Source organism: Perognathus longimembris, chromosome 2, assembly GCF_023159225.1.
Source record: "Perognathus longimembris pacificus isolate PPM17 chromosome 2, ASM2315922v1, whole genome shotgun sequence".
Taxonomy (NCBI): domain Eukaryota; kingdom Metazoa; phylum Chordata; class Mammalia; order Rodentia; family Heteromyidae; genus Perognathus; species Perognathus longimembris.
This window is the reverse complement of record NC_063162.1, coordinates 53,672,150-53,689,412: the sequence shown is the minus strand read 5'-3', so window position 1 is coordinate 53,689,412 and position 17,263 is coordinate 53,672,150. Positions and strand designations below refer to the sequence as shown.

Here is a 17,263-nt window from a genome sequence, read left to right as displayed (position 1 = left end):
AGAGATGAAGATTTCAACTCCTGGCAGCCCAGACCCACTTAGCATGATTATCAGGCCGATTGTCTGACTCCTCAGAGAAAACCACAGCCAGGCCCAGCCCCACCCAACCCCACCCCACCAGGCCAAAGGGTGGAGGAAGTGAGGTTCCCAGAATCAGATGCAGATGAGCCTTTGGGGAAAGGCTCCCACTGAGATGACAATTGTCCAAACCAGAGTGTTGGGCCCAACTCAGGGGCTTCCTATGTGGCTTTCCATGACCACATCATCTGCTTCTGCTCTCAGCAACTCAAGGCTGAAAGGCAGGCTGCATCCTGCCTACTTTACAGCAGATACAGCTCAACAGCTGGCCTGCCCTCTATCCACCTGCGAGCTAGGCTGTCCATCTTCATGCTAAATGTTCAGAGGCACCGAACGCTGCTCTCTGGCCAGTTCTGTGCTCAACCAGAACAACCGCTTGCTTGGTTTGAACCAAACTCATGTGCTGTTAAGGGGAAAACAGATGGGAGACCACGAAGCTCAACACATCACAGACTCACACTCAAAGAGGAACACTGATGAATGCAAGATAAAGCAAAACAAAAACACCTAGGCCAACAATTCTCAAAGCACGGGTCTACACAGCTCCCAGGACTGATGAACAGCCAAGAAGGGGCTAGAAACCACCACCACCTCCATTCCAAAGGTGGAAAACCAGAAGCCCTAGAAATGGAGGGAAGTATAGTGAATTAACCATGAATTAACCAGGTCTTCTCATCTCCACCAGTGTCTGACCCTTCACCAGAAACTAAGCAGGGGACAAAGCACAAAAGCAAACATCACAGCCAGGCTAGCTCTTTAACATCCAGCCATAGTGGCCTAAGGAGAGAGAGGCAATTAACAAGAAGTATCTACAACTTTCTACCGGCCAGAGAACCCATACTCAGGCCATTCTCATACTCAACCCTGCTCTCCAGTAGGATCCAACCTCCAGTCAACTTGTCCTGCCAATCATTCCTTTCCACACCTTTTCCAAGGCAAGTTCAGGCCCAGTCCCACAAAGGAAGGGAGGAGGACTCAGCTGCCCCTGCTTCTAGGAAAGGTGACTTCACACCCAGGTAGGGAAGTACCAGATGTCCAAGGGCTCACAAGCCAGACCAGCATCCTGAAGAAGCCTGCTTCTCTTCTCATGGGCACTAAAGGCTATAAAAGTACCAGCAGAAGGGCTGGGGATATAGCCTAGTGGCAAGAGTGCCTGCCTCGGATACACGAGGCCCTAAGTTCGATTCCCCAGCACCACATATACAGAAAACGGCCAGAAGCGGCGCTGTGGCTCAAGAGGCAGAGTACTAGCCTTGAGCGGGAAGAAGCCAGGGACAGTGCTCAGGCCCTGAGTCCAAGGCCCAGGACTGGCCAAAAAAAAAAAAAAGTACCAGCAGAAGGAAGCAGAGATCATCAGGCCTACTAAGTACAAGTGCCTGGCTCCAGGCTGGGACCTGAGCATGCTTAGGAAGAAATCCAACCTGGAACTCATCACTACTCCTCTAGACCACAAATGAGCAAATGAATTAATGAATTCAAGTAATGTGCTCAAGGGTAGAGGAGGGAGGAGCAAGCTGCCTTTCAAATGGCACCTTTGTCCATCTTTAAGAAGTGCTTCTTTTACTGGTGACACAGAAACATGTAATGATACACACAAATGTCATTGTATGGGGAAGAAGCCACCAAGGAGGTCTGGGTGGCAGATAAGTGGTAGGCATTAGTGTTATTCATAAAATGTTTCTGATCCTCTTCCCCATCTTGTAGATAGGTATGGCCATGTGACTTACTGTAGCCAATGAAATACCACTTAGTGGACAGAAGCTCTAAGAAGCTAAGTAGGACTCTGTGTCCAGTGCCTGAGCATGGATTCTACAGTGAGGATAACAAAGTAAATATGTGATGAGTAGGCACAGTGACACTTCTAAGTCTTGGGATTGTTGTTACCTCATCAAATCCTCTTTCCAGATAGATACAGGTAGTTACTCTCCTATCCCTTGCTTGTAGGGGGAACAGAAGCTACATCACTAGTCAACAGGCAGATTCGGGGGTGTCTGTTGTGTGTCCAGGCTGTGCTAGATGAACAGGATGACTTGAGGCACCTGCACTGAAAGGGTTCAGTAGTTCTGCTGTAGCTTGTTCAGTAAATTCATCAATTCTAAGCACCTCCAGGAGAAAGACAGGCTCTAAATTAAAAATGAGGAAATCCAACTCATACTAAGATCATGAGTTAACAGAGAGGTTACTGTAAAATGGGGGGCAGCTAACATCAATCACACTGTGTTGTTTCAAGGATTAAACAAGTAAATATCAGTAATACTAGGACCATGCTTGGGGTAAGACTCAGAAAATACTCTTAAGTATTTTCAATTAACTTGCTGTTACCATGTAATTGCTACAATCTTGACCATAACCTTCATTAGGTTTTCAATCAGCAAAGGTCTTCCCAGGACTGGCACAACATTTTATAGACAAGGCCAAAATGAATTTTACCTCAGCAGAAACGAAAGAAGGTGAAATACCTGAGCACATGGCAGCAAGGTAAATGGCCTAAGAAAATGTTTCCAGAAGCTTCCCTGTGGCCTAGTTCCTTGGAAACTTCATTACCACAACCTGCAAGGTGGCCTACCTTCCATTTCCAGGGAGGAGCCCACAGAGAACAGCACAACTTCCTGGCGGAAAGGGGGTAAGGGGTCCTTCCCTGGGCAGGCAATCCTTCTACAGCCCCCTCCAGAGACAGCAGTAGTACCTTGGACTCCAGTTGGCCTGAATGCTGCAGCTAAACTAAGCTCAAACACCACTGAGCACCTAACACAGATCCCACCTGGTTTCTGAGACCTTCTCAGAGTTCACAGCTCATCTGAGAGTGAGATCCTTGGAACAGTACCAGCCCTCCACCCTCCCGCAGGCTATGGGGAGCATTCAGAAATGTAGAGAGGGATTTAAAAAAAAAAAGGACTTCAACTGAAGGGAAGTGCAACCAATGGTGACACAAAGAAGGAAGCAGACACCTATCTGACAGCCCGGGTTACCAATGCCTGTCCCCAGCCAACAGAAATCCTCAGAATAAGCCTGAAGGTAGTGGTGCAGAAGATCGTGAATTCCAGGCCAGCCTGACTAGTTAGTAAGACCCTAGAGGGGAGAAAAGGGAGAGGGAAGGAGAGGGAGAAATGGGTAAGGAAAGACAGGGGATGGGAGTGAAGAAGAAATCCTGACAGTCAAAGAAAGACTGGGATCGTAAGCTTGGGGACAGCTGAGAAAACGGTTATAAAGGAACTTGGGGGCTGTAGAGCAGGATCCAGAGAGCCCAGGAGGACCTGTGTGCTTCCAACCAACCACTGAGCTGGCAGAACTTGAGCCTCAGGTTTCCTTTTACAAACTGGGAACGGCAGCCCCAGTGCTCTCTGCAGGCACCAACTTCTACTTAGGAGATCAAGGGACAAACGGGGTGAATTTGGCAGGCAGGTAACCGTCTCCCAAGGATGATATCTGCGGAGACCACGCCTGCAGAGCTCCGCTCCAGGGTCAGGCACCCCAGGCCAGGGACGGCTCCACGTGCCCCGTCCCCAGCACTCGGGGACAGCCGTGGAGCGATCACGGACGGCTCAGCGGCCAGCGACGACCAAAGCCCGGACCAAAGGACTCCTAAACGCGCCAAGCTTGGAGACCAACTTTAAGTCCCCAAGAAATGTGTTAGAGCGGTCCCGGTGACCCAAGTCCCTGCCATTGTCACACACACACTCACAAACACACACACACACACACACACGCACACCCTTCCTGGGAGTCCAGGGGAAAGGCGCAAACAGCAACCTTGGCTAAGCCAACTCCACAGCCACAACCCCAACTCGACCATCGCCTGGGCTGGGTCAGGGGTCGTCGGGTTTGGCTTCCCCATCAGACAAGACCCGTCACGACGAGCACCGAAAAGCTGGATCGCCCAGGCCCCCCTCAGCCGGACCCAAGAGTGGGGTGCACGAGCCTCAGAGCGCACTTAGGGCCGGGTGGGGGCCGGGGGCATCCCTCCCCGGCCTGTGCCCACGCCCTCCACCTCTACCACCCCCTGACCCGAGTCCAAGGACCCGAGGTCGGTGACCCAGCCGAAGGCAGCACCCAGTCCCCCGGATCGCGCAGCCGGCGACCAGGGGCCGAGCGCCGGAGGTGCAGCCCGCCGCCGCGCCTGCTCCCGGGCCCCCGCGCCCACCCTGGCAGGGACGCAACGTGGAAAGAACACAGGCGACCCGCTCAGGAGCGTCCGCCGCGCCCCTCGCTCCGGCGCCCCGCGCCCGAGCTCGGTTCAGCGGGGTCCGGGCCGCGGCCTCCAACGCCGGGCGGGCGATCCGGGCGAACAAAGCCCGCGCCGCCCGCCGAGCCGCCCGCAGGCAAGCGGGGTGTGGTGCTGCGGAAGGCGGGGGGTGGCTAGGGCCCGAGCGGGAACCCCAGAAGCAGCCCAGTCCTCGGAAGCCGCTTGAGGGACTCGGCCTCAGACAATGAAGAGGAGCAGGCCCGACGCTCGAGCTGGGCTCCGGGGTCCACTTACCCGGCGCGGCCCCGTCGGCCGAGGAAGTTAGAGCAAGTTCGGCGGCGCCGGGCGGGAGGGCGCGACTCAGGCCGTCCGAGCGGCGGGGGCGGGGCGCGGAGGGCGGGGCCGGGGGCGCGGCGCCGAGCGGCTGCGGAGGAAGGGGCGCCGCGTCCCAGCGCCGTCCGCGCGGCCCCACACGCCAGGCCCCGCCCCCAGGCGCTCGCCACGCCCTCCGTGCTCGCCACGCCTCCCCGCCGCCAGGCCCCGTGGGCGCTCGCGCAGGTCACCGACCCGCCCCTTTGTCCCGCCCCTTTGTCCCGCTCTGGGCGGTGCCTGCGGCCCGGTGCGTCCCGGGTCCGCGTCCTGCGCGTCGGTGCGCGGTGCTGGCGGACCCTGGACCCCAGCCAAGCACTTGTGGCCCCAGCGGTCGCTCAGCCGAGACGTGCTGCACCCACACTGCTGCGGCCTTGCCTCTGAGCGTCCGGAGGGGATGTGCGAGCCGTGGGAGGCCCGGGCCCCGGGGGTGTGCGGGAGGTGGGGGGGGGGGGGGGGCGGGAATTGGCGAGAGGCGGCGAAGGAGCAGGAAAATGGCTGTGTGGAAGATGGAAGGCGTTTCGACCGGGCCTTGGAAACTAACTGGAGGTCGTCTTCAGCAAAAGGGGCAGTACATGGGGATGGTTATTTCTTTTCGGTAAGGACTGGCTCCTTCGGCGTTGGTGCTAAAAATACCCAGCCTCCGGATCCCCTGTGGAGATTTATTCCTAGCCTGTCCGCCAAGGCGGAGGCGGGAGGCCGATGAGCGGGGCTGTCCACGCCGCCGGCCGGCCGGTGCCGCGATGCGAAGGCTGACCGCCCGGCTCTGGCCTGCCTACCTGTGGAGTGAGCCGCTGGCTTGCTGCTCTTGCACTCCTGAGGAGTGCTCAGGGTCTGCTCTGTCTGCCGGGCAACACAAAACATGGATCTGTTCAAAACTGATGTCATCTGTTCTCATACAGGCAATCAGCAAGTTAAGTCCAGTGTAAAGAAAAAGAAAAGCTTGCAAGAGATTGTTCTGCCCGTTCTAGTTGTTGTTTTACTAAGGGAGTACACCCTGTCTCTGAACTGGTCAGGGACCTGTGCAAAAGTGTTAAGAGTGCTGTCCAGTCAAGCAAAAGCCCTAAGGGCAAGGAAAAAGAGCCAGATTCTCATAGCAGTAATTCTAGCTGCTCAAGTGACTGAGATCTGAGGATCACTGTGCAAAGCCAGCCCGATCAGGAAAGTCCATGAGACTCATCCTCAATTAACTATCAAAATGTCCACGTGGAGCTGTTGCTCAAGTGGTAAAGCACTAGCCTTGAGCACAAAGAAAGCTCAAGAACAGACACCAGAGGCATTGATGAAGATGGCTAACTGGCCCTAATTACCTTGTTTCCCTTTCTCTTCATAACATAAATTTTAATTTTGTCTGACCACATGGCTTCCCAAAATGAAGGCAAATTTCTTAGCTTCCCCTGTAGCTACTTATGTCACATGAGTAAGTTCCAGCCAATAGAAATAGTCAATAACAGGTATAGGCAAATTTTAAAGGCTTTAAAGAGCCCTTGCTCTTTCCTGCAATCATAGGTACATGTCTAGAGCTCTAGTACTCATATAAACTGTGGTAGAAGCCATGTTTTGAGCAGGTACAAGTTAGAATAATTGTGGTTTCCCAATAGTTAGGGAGTTGCCATATCTACTCTACACTACCTATCTCTTGACTACATATATGAGAAAGAAATGTATCTTTTTTAACTTTCTGTTTTCTGTTATTGTAACTATATCTAAATTGAGAGTTTGCTGCAGTGTGGAGGGGTTTGTTAGAATGTTGGAGATACCCTTTGTAGCAGGTTTGCACAACAATAGCAACACTCCAGGGAGAAGGAAGGATGGAATATTCTGATGAGCAGGTGGAAGGGAAGGGTTACACCCACCAATGGAGGGTCACCTGATGAAGGAATACCTCCACCATCAGGAAAGAAAGGGTGTGGAAGCTGGTGGTGAAGATGGTCGTGATTTCTGCTAAATGCTGGAAGTGAAATAATGTGTAAGTGCTGAAAGAAGTGGGAAGAGCTGGTGTGAACCATTGGCAGGTTGATGCTGAAGGTCCTGCCAGGCTGAGCAGCCTCTGGGGACATTTTCTTTCTGAAAACCCAGCGGCCACACTGCTGTAGGGTACGAAGAGGGCAGAACGCCTACCAAGCCAACATGGCTCCCCTCTAAATTTGCACCCCAACAAGCCTCAGTGGACAATCTCATCTGACACAGTCATGCACAGCTTCTCCCAGACTCAAGCTTTACCACTCTCCCACCAACATAGAGTGGCTTCCAAGAACATCAAGGGCTCTCAGGACAGAGCACGTCTGTATGTGGAAGTTACATCTAAATATACAGGGTCATATGCAGATACACAAATTACAGTATGTATACGGGAGGATTTCAGAGGTGTAACACCTTTGAATAACTTAAGGCTCTATCAAATGAATGCCAGGAAGCTAGAACATGCATTGCCAGGGTGAGGGGGTCTAGGAAAGCAGAGGGAGAAGACAAATGGAAGGGAAGAGTGGGCAAATACAATCATAATAGTCAACGTCAATGTGTAAAAATGGAACCAGGTAACTTGAGGGCTATAGTGGGTTGGGAGAAATGAGGGAGAGTGACAAAAGAAGTGATATTGATCAAGATGCATTGTACTCAAAATGACATGTTGAAATCCCTTTGTATAACTAATTGAAGATACACTTTTTAAGATAACAAAAAAATATAGTTGCTGGGTACTAGTGCCTCACACCTGTAATCCTAGCTACTCAGAAGGCTGAGGAATGTGAATCATGGTTCAAAGCCAACTTGAGCAGGAAAGTCTGTAAGATTCTTATCTCCAAGCCAGAAGTAGAGGTGTGTTTCAAGTGGTACAACACCAGTCTTGAGCAAGAGAGCTAAGGGACAGTGCCAAACCCCTGAGCTAAAGCCCCAGTACTGACACAAGAAGTAAATAAATAATGAAAAGAATTAGGATATAGATAATCCCAACTCATGAAAGAATTGTACCATAACTAGTGGTTTACTTGGCAGACTAGCCCTCAAACTGTATTTGGCCGATATAGTTGAATTATAGTGCCAACTACAAGCCTGATTGTAAGAACAAGAAATAGTTTCAGAAGTGGAGAAAGCATCTGAGAGTGACTCCTTTTTATCTTGGACCTGAACCTCCTCTAAATAATATTTTGAGTGGAAGAGTTTGGTCTTTATCCCTCTCTGACTCCCCCTAATAATCCCTTGTTCAAATCCTGCACATATTCATCGTGAGCCCTTCAGACAGGCAGTGGGCAGGTCTCAAAGAATCTTGAGGAGAAAGAGCATTTGGTAGCCAGCTCTCCTAATTCAGCTTCTTAGTCTTGCATGCTTGTCTTTGCACCCTAATGTTCTCACTAGCAATGTCAAAGTCAAAGTATTGTACCTCACAAGCTCACAGTTAAAGGTCACCAGGACATGGGGTATAATTTGTTCCTAGAATGCTTGCCTACCTTGCTCTGGACAAATAAATATATAAATACTTATGGAAATCATTAGGTAAACTGTTTTAATAATAATAACATTAACAACAACCCTGTTACCTGGGAATAATGTTTTATTAGGGCCAGATTACCAAGGTTCTTTATAATACTGAGGACATTTTGGAAGAAAATGAGAGAGCTCAAACTGGCATGTGCTGGAGGGGAGAGGAGAGATTACTAGAAGGCTATTCAGACCCCTGACAGAATCAAAAGAACTTGACCAGAGTCTGGAAACCTGATGCTGGGGCCTTCCCAAAATTGGAGCCCTGGATTCTTTCTCTTCTAGGCCTCTGGATTTGCAAGGAGTGCCATATGAATACCTACGCTCTAAATTATTATGAACAAATCCCAAAAAAGGGTTCTAATTGCTGTGGGTCTGGTCACATGCTCCCTCTTGAGCCAATCACTATAGTATGAAAGACAAGATACTGCAGTTAGGCAGAGCCTGGGTCCTACATCCACACCACAGAAGCTATATACACATTTAGAAGTTTTACACAAATTAGGAACTGTGTTCCATTTTTGGTTTTGCTTTTAAATAAAAGCCCAACTTTATTCCTTAACCAAATAGATTTGGAAAATAAAACTCTGGCATGACATAGTGAGAAATCTGAAGGTCAGCAGAGCTGGGATGGTCAGCAGCTACACAATGTCCCTTAGTCCTGGGTCCACTCACCTGCCTGCTCTGGCTCTCCTTGATGGGCAGCCTTCATCCTTAAAGTTGGTGTGTGGTCATACAATGGCTGGACCAGCCTCAGCTTTCTACCTGCATTCCACACAGGGAGGAGAACAATTAGAAGAGAATGAAAGAGCTTCTTCTGCTTTAGGAAACCAGGACTTCCCTCAGTAAGCCTGGCTTGGCCTCGAACCATGATTCTTCTACCCTTAGCTGCCCAAATAGCCAAGATTACAGGCATGAGTCATCAGGCTGAAGAAAAAAAAATTAGAGGAAAAGCATGGCCATATGTACATTGTGAAGGGAAGAGAAGCCATCAAAGAGCATAGAAGGAAAAACCCAGAAGATGCTGGAGAAGACAAAAAGGACTGGGATTCTGATTGGAGGACAGCTGGGGTTTCAGATCTGGGTGAGGAAGATATCAATGGGTTTAATATAGGCTCCTAGGTGAAGGTTCCCCATTCTCTGGAAGTCAGAGGAACAATCCTCACTGAAGATAAATGGTGGTCAGTGGAATCCATGTATGTCAGAGAAACTGAAGGGAGGAGGAGAAAAACCTTTGAGAAGAAGCAAGAACAGGAGGAAAGAGTTGGAGGTCAAGTGTGATAGAGGCTCAGCCAGAATGACAATCTATACAGCCTGCTCCAATAGCTTTCAGCAGCTGGGACCAGCACAAATACAGCCAGCAGGAACAGTAGGATTCACTGAGATTTGGAGTTTTGCTATGAGGACATGGCAATAATAGTAAAAATTCGAGAATATTGGGAAAGAAGGCAGCTGGGGTGTGGTTTCATAAGTCTGGGCGGGAGAGGAGAAGTGACAGCTGGTAGGTTGAGAAAGGAAGAGCTGGGCAAGGCTGGAAAGTGATCAATGAATGAAGAAGATAGCCATGGTGACATAGACAGTGGGCAGTCTCTCCTGTGGGGAGGGAGAATAGCATGGAATGAAGGAGACAGCCAGTGATCTTAGTGGGAGAAAGTCATAGTCAAGAGACCATTTTGAGGATAAGTCACATCATCAATGTCTAGCAGAACTTTGGGGATAGGCAATGCCAGTGAGCCAAGTGCCAATTCCTTTGGCAGACCTTTCACTCCAAGCTCAGTTTTGGATTGATGCTGTCTTTCTGAAAAAGAGGTCAGGGAACCCTGAAGAATAAAGAACAGCAGCAACAAAAAGAAATAATTTCCTTGGCCTGTCATTCAAAAGCTGCACTATTTGTCCCAGAATAAGCTCTGTGGGGTGTGTGTGTGTGTGTATACTGGGGCTTGAACTCAGGACCTCAGTGATGTGTGGGTGTGCGCGCACACATGCACACGCGTGCTGGAGCTTAAACTCAGGACCTCACTCTCTCACTTGGCTTTTGCTCAAGGCTGGCATTCTGTCACTTGAGCCATAACTCTACTTCTGGCATTTTGCTAGTTCACTGGAGATCAGAGTCTCACAGGCCTTTCAGTTCAGGCTGGCTTCAAACCTCCATTCTCAGATCTCAGCTTACTGAGTAGCTAGGATTACAGGTGTCAGCCATCAGCAACCAAAAAAATGTTGCTTTTTTCCTTTCTTGCTTGCTTGCTTCTTTCATGGTGTCTTTCTCCCTCCTTTCCTTTATCCCTCCATCCCTTTCTCCCTCCCTCCCTTTCTTTCCTTCCTACTTTCTTTCTTTCCTTTTTCACTGGTCCTGTGCTTGAACTCAGGGCCTGGGCACTGTCCTTGAGCTGCTTTTTGCCCAAGGTTAGTGCTCTACCACTTGGGCCACAGCTTCACTTCTGACTTTTTGCTGGTAATTGCAGATAAGAGTCTCACAGACCTTTTAGCTGGCTTCAAATGGTGATTCTCAGATTCGTAGATCTCAGCCCTCTGAGTAACTAGGATTACAAGCAGGAGCCTCCAGCACCCGACAATGTTGCCTTGAGAAAGAGGTCAGGGAATCCTGGAGAAAAGAAAAGAAAAAGAAACTGATTTCTTGGTCTGTCATCCAATGGCTGTATGATTTGTCCCAGAATAATCTATTTTAAAGAATTAGCAAACTTTCAAGTACATCTTGTTCCGATTACTATTTGCCTCTACCCTCGGATGGAATCCCCCACAAGATAGGACTGAAGCATACGATAGGGGACCGTGTGTGACAGGACACAGAGGAGCACATTTTAGTGACAGAGGCTAACTGGTGCTGGTAGACGGGGTGATAATCATCCTATTACCTCTCTGGCCTGAGCCATTACATCTACAAATGGGAGGCCAAGGAGAGAGGAAGCTTATTTACTAGGTGCCTCCGGTGTCTTCCCAGCCCTGACTTTCACTCAACCACAGTGTAATTACTCCAAATGAAAGAGAAGGAAACTCCAGATGCAGCTAGGCAAGACATCAGAGAGGCAGGGGGTGGGGGTGGGGGTGGTGGTGGAAGGGGGAGTGGGATGTTGTTAAGGGCTCATGCCTGTAATCCTAGATACTCAGGAGGCTGAGATTCAGATCGCAATTCAAAGCCAGCCCAAGCAGGAAAGTCCACGAGACTCTTATCTCCAGTTAACCACCAGAAGTGATGCTGTGGCTCAAAGTTGTAGAGCACTAGCCTTGAAAAAAAGAGCTTAGGAACTGTGTCCAGGCCCCAAGTTCAAGCCCTACAATGAACAAAAAGCAAAACAAAACAACAAAAGAGAGACAAACTGAAACAGAGAGAGACAGAGAGACCAAAGATGAGAGAGAGAGATCAAAGATAAGAGAGAGAGAGAGAGAGAGAGAGAGAGATCAAAGATCAAGGGATCTGACTCCCTGAGTCAAATGCCAGCTCTGTCCCTGAGTGCTATGCCCCACTGGAGGCTGAGCATTGCTTGTGTCTACTCAGGAACATTTGGAATGCAGACACAAAGAAGTGATGGCCAGGTGACAGTGCAGAGAGCATCATAATTGAAATAATCTCTGATGAACTGACCTTCACAAAGCTCTATGTTAATAAACTAAACAAAGGGGGTGGGGTCTCACAGGGAATTACCCAGCTCATCAGTAGTAGAAACAGAACTAGGAAGGAGAGGTGTGGATCAAGTTGTAGATCACCAGCCTGTAGCAAAAACGGTAAGGGACAGTGCCCAGGCTCTTGAGTTCAAGCCCCAGTTCCGGTATATACATGTGCGTGCATGTGCGCGCAAATGCGCGCGCGCGCGCACACACACACACACACACGACTATCAGCTCTATGTCCAAACCTGATTTCCTGTTTGTCTTAATCTTACATCCAGGGAGTTGAGGTTCTGCTAAGTCTACAGTTCAGACCCTGTCAGGAGAGATTTCACAAAGTTCCACCTGACCCTGACTTGAAAGTGGGGGACACAGGCACAATTGACAGGACATGCTGAGGCTTTTCAGGTTCCCCTCTCTGTCCCTTTGGGAACTTGGGGTGAGGGGTGTTGGTTAGCTGGTCCCATGGGAGATCCTTGGGGAACATGGCCTGGTAGCTGCTGTCGTGTACACACACTGCCACCTAGGGGACAGCCTCTGAATTTCTGAATTTATGAAGACACCTTCTTCCTGGAACACGGCTTCTCTGGACTATGTAATGTACACCCAGCTCTTCTCAGCTTCGGTTGCACCCTGCTCTCCATACTCCCTGTATGTACACGCTGCTCATCCTATACTCTAGGCCAAACCTCTACCCCGTCTTGACAGGCTCTCTGCTCTTTCAGTGCCTCCCCTCTTATCTTCTGATGTCTTCTGTGCTCTTTTTTTTTTTTTAAAGTTTTTATTATAAAACTGATGTACAGAGAGGTTACAGTTTCATACGTTAGGCATTGGATACATTTCTTGTACTGTTTGTTACCTTGTCCCTCATACCCCCCTCCCCCCTCCCCCCTCCCCCTTACCCTTTCCCCCCTGAGGTGTTCAGTTCACTTACACCAAACAGTTTTGCAAGTCTTCTATGCTCTTGACCATGCTGTTTTCATTGTAGACTTAATCTCTCTCCTACACTCCACTTTCCCTGACTTTAGCTCTCTAAAACAAAAACCTGGTGGGTCAATCTTTCTCCTCCATGCCTCTGAGATCCATGCCAATCCCCTCCTGTGTTTTGCAGAGGATCACCAGGCCTAGCCTCAGAATGCACTGGCATAGAGCATAACCAACCATATTGTGACCACAGGCCTCCCTTGCACACACTCAGTGGCCCAACTGTCACTTCCTAGGCTGTGCAAACAGGACAGGACCTAAGCTTGGAATTTGATCACTTGGAATTGCCTTTGGGAGAAGGAAGCTGCCGGGCCCAAAGCTTGACTTCCCTTCTCCATCCCATGCTGCATGAGAGGAGAGAAACAGTCACCAAGCTTCTTGCAACATATCTTGGCAGCTCCTGGGTTATCTCAGCTCCGAGCTCCCATGGGACCCATGGGATTCCCTTGAGGCCTCACAAAGTTACTTCTTTTTCCATTAATATTGTGTCCGTCCCCTTCCCGCACAAACTTCTGGGTCCTGTGCCCTTGGCCCCTGCACATGCTGGCACTTTGGCTTAGAACACCATTGCTCTCTGCTGGCTGAAACCAGGCAGGTAGAAAAGCATCCAGGCACAGCAGCTCCTGAGCCATGCCCTCTGGAGAGAGGCCTGGAGGTATCAGATCTAGGAACAGCATCATGCATCTCACCCACTCGCCATTGGTGCGCAGACACTGCAGTCTCTGTTTCCACTGCTCTGGCAACTTCTGGCCAGCTTGCCTGCAGGGCTCTTGCCAGACTCAATCTGTCACCTCCTCTGTAGGTCTTTGGTCCCTGCCTGCTGTCTCCCTCTGAAAGGAACAATCAGATACTTCAAGAATGCATAGCTAGCTGGGCACCCGTGGCTCATGCCTATAATCCTAGCTATTCAGGAGGCTAAGATCTGAGGCTCGTAGTTCAAAGCCAGCTTGGGAAGAAAAGTCAACGGGACACTTTTCTCCAATAAACTATTCAGAAAAAGCCAGAAGTGGTGCTGTGGCTCAAGTGATAGAGTGCTATCCTTGAGCACAGAAAGGCTCAAGGGCAGAGCCCAAGCAGCTCATGCGGTTCATAGCTATGCAGTTCATGCAGGCTGCTGGCCGGCACATGAAGGCTTGATGTAGGCCACAAGGCCTGTGCCTGGTCCAGTCACCATGTCTAGGGTAAGGACTTTGTGACACAGAACCTGGAGCATCCAGGGGCTGGGGATATGGCCTAGTGGCAAGAGTGCCTGCCTCGGATACACGAGGCCCTAGGTTCGATTCCCCAGCACCACATACACAGAAAATGGCCAGAAGCGGCGCTGTGGCTCAAGTGGCAGAGTGCTAGCCTTGAGCGGGAAGAAGCCAGGGACAGTGCTCAGGCCCTGAGTCCAAGGCCCAGGACTGGCAAAAAAAAAAAAAAAAAAAAAAAAAAAAAAGAACCTGGAGCATCTGGGTGTGCTGTGTCATGACCAATTCTTTCAGGTCTCCAGGAGGGGGCAGTAATGAGCAACTGACGTCTTGGCTAGCAGTGTTCATTCTGCCTGCTTTTGCTGACAGCAGATAATAAGAAAATTTAGAGCAGCACATTAACATTTGCAAGCAGATTTAGTATATATTTGCAGATCCATTTTTTCTAATGATCATATGATTATTTGTCGATTTTTAAATGTGTTGGAAGTATATATGGAACTCTAAGTTACAAGAACTGGGAGGATAATTACATTTAATGTTTAGATGATCAGAGAAATTTTTGCAGTGCTCTGGTGACTCACACCTGAAATTTTAGCTACTCAGGAGGCTGACATCTAAGGATTAAGGTTCAAAGCCAGCCCAGGTGGGAAAGTCATGAGACTCTTATCTATCCAATTGATCAACACAAACCCAGAAATGGAGCTGTGACTCAAACAGTAGAGTACCAGACTTGAGCAAAAAACCAAAGGGACAGTACCCAGGCCCTGAGTTCAAGCCCCTGTATCAGCATACACACACAAACACACAGACACACACACAGAGAGAGAGAGAGAGAGAGAGAGAGAGAGAGAGAGAGAGAGAGAATTTGATTTGTTGATTGGAGAAGATTGCAGGGGAATAGTTAAAGGGATACAATTCTTTCACTTTTCTTCCACTGAGCCTTAGATAAGACAAGGAGCTGGATATGTCCCTCTGTATGTACAGAACTATTCCAGCCCTAAATAAACACCTGCAGGGCCCTCTGGAAGGTACTGTGTATCAGTGGAGAGAGCAGCTATCTTCGCACTGGAAGGTAAGAAGGTGTCTATTCTGTGTCTATCTGGGTCCAGGGGAAAGTGCTGGCCTTTTGCAGTACAGCGAGTGGCTCATTGTTGGTGGTCTCTAAGGCCCCACCCCACACTTGCCTCAAGTTTGCCCCAAGGTTTTCTTGCTTCACAAGAGCAGCAGAAGAGATGAGAAGCGGAAAAGGGGAGTGTGGTTTCTACCTGGCAGAGACTTCAAAAGCTTTCTGCTTCAAAGGACAAATAGTACTCTCTGTCCTAGCAGCTCACTGATTGCCAAGCCCCTTCCCTATTCACAAGGTATTGGCCTTCTTCCCAGTCCTCCTTCTCCTACTGCTCCTTCTCCTCTCTTCCTTCTTGGAGTTAACCAACCAGAACACCCTTCTCTCATCTAAGCAAGCCAGGCATGGTCAGGATGGGAGATCCCGAGGGCAAGGGTAACTCACACCTGTAATCCTAGCTACTCTGGAAGCTGAGATCTGAGGATCATAGTTCAAAGCCAGCTTAGGCAGGAAAATTCATGAAACTTTTTTTTTTTTTTTGCCAGTCCTGGGGCTTGAACTCAGGGCCTAAGCACTGTCCCTGGCTTCTTTTGCTCAAGGCTAGCACTCTACCACTTGAGCCACAGTGTCACTTCTGGCCTTTTCTATATATGTGGTGCTGAGGAATCGAACCTAGGGCTTCATGTATACGAGGCAAGCACTCTTGCCACTAGGCCATATTCCCAGCCCCTCATGAAACTCTTATCTCCAATTAACCACCAAAAAGCCAGAAGTGCAGATGTGGCTCCACTGGAAAAGTGCCAGTCTTGAGCACAAACAAATGCTAGTGCACAGTGCCTAGGTCCTGAGTTCAAGCCCCAGTACTGGCACCAGAAAATAAATTTAAGTGAAAAAACAAAAAAACAGAGGGGAAGTTCTGGACTAAATGAACCCCCTGGCTTGGAAAGTTTGATACTTCTGGAGAACTTCTCTAGATTTGAATTCCCTTCCAGGATCCTGTCTATGCATGCATGTGAGCCAGCCCAGGCTACTCAAGCCATATGGATTTTCTGTCGTTCACATGGCTTCAGTTTCATACCACATCTGTCTGTAACCCTCTTTGGGGTGGGGAGGGGAGGAGGGGAGGTGGGAGAGGTAAAGGGGGGAGGGATAAGGGGGCACACAAGCATTTTGTCATTGAACCAGCCAGGAAAGGTTGCTGAGCACACAGTGTGGTGCTATTTTTGTAACTAAGTTGAAAATGTTTAATTAGTTAATACATCCACATGGAACAAATTATAAAGGTTCAAAAGGGAAGCAAGTAGAACATAGCCCTCCCACACCCCCAAGTACTGCAAAATACAGTTATCAGGTTTTCACGTTCATTTTCCATGCATATGTTAAGGCAGACATTTTAAGGCTGAATTTTCCCCAAAATTCGTTGTTTTGTATTTTTTAAAAGTAAGGCTCTATTTGGGATAGAACTACCTAATTTTAACTGGGTGAAAAGCCATTTATGATAAAGATTGCTTTGTTATTGTTGTTGTTGTTGTTTTTACAGAAATGGGGCTTGAAAGGGCCTCATCCTCTTGCATGCCTTTTTCCACTTGAAGTTGATACTCTATCACTTGAGCCACACTACCACTTCCAGCTTTTTGCTGGTTAACTGAAGGATCCTTTGGATTTCTCTGCTAGGGGTGATTTCCAACTATGATCCTCACAGCCTTAGCTCTTGAATAACTAGGCTTACAGGCATGTGAGCTACTGACTCCCAGCTTAAAATTACAACTTTTAATGCTGGGGCAGGTAGCTCAGAGATCCTTTGTTCAATCTGAAGCACCACCAAAATAAAAAGGGGGGAGGGATAGAGGAAGTGGAGAAGAAGAGAGTAAGGGAGGAATAGGGAGAGAAGAAGGAAGGAGGAGGATAGGGAGGGAAGAAAGGAAGGAAGGATGGATATTTCCCAGCAACCCTTGCAGAAAAGTATAGTCTTGAGTCTTGGCTAATAGGATGTGAGCAAAAGTCAGATGTGCTGTTTCTAGGTTGTGCCTAAGAAAAAGCAATATGGCCTCTGTTCCCCCTCCTCACAAACTCTGGTGAACTGTGGGACATAGAGTTATCAACCCAGGATAATGGAATAAATGTGTAGGAAGGAGGAGGTCTCTGAGCCAATGGAGACATGTTGCCAATCCTGGGTTGCTTACATATTATCATTTAAAGGAGAAATAAGCCTCTTTGCAGACTCACTAATACATACAGATCTGCATAAACTACATGATTTCCTATACCGTGGTTTAAAAAAAAACATACTTC

The 17,263-nt window shown here is 48.9% G+C and overlaps 1 protein-coding gene across 1 annotated transcript in view; it reads right to left on the bottom strand.

Annotated features, from left to right (window-relative positions):
• The window catches only part of Tspan14 (tetraspanin 14), a 50,013-nt gene extending 45,349 nt beyond the window's left edge, over positions 1-4,664 (bottom strand). The window contains exon 1 of the mRNA XM_048339162.1: positions 4,556-4,664. The gene's annotated coding sequence lies outside the window, so the exon portion shown is untranslated. The remainder of the gene's footprint in view (positions 1-4,555) is intronic.
• Between the last annotated feature and the right edge of the window lie 12,599 nt (positions 4,665-17,263).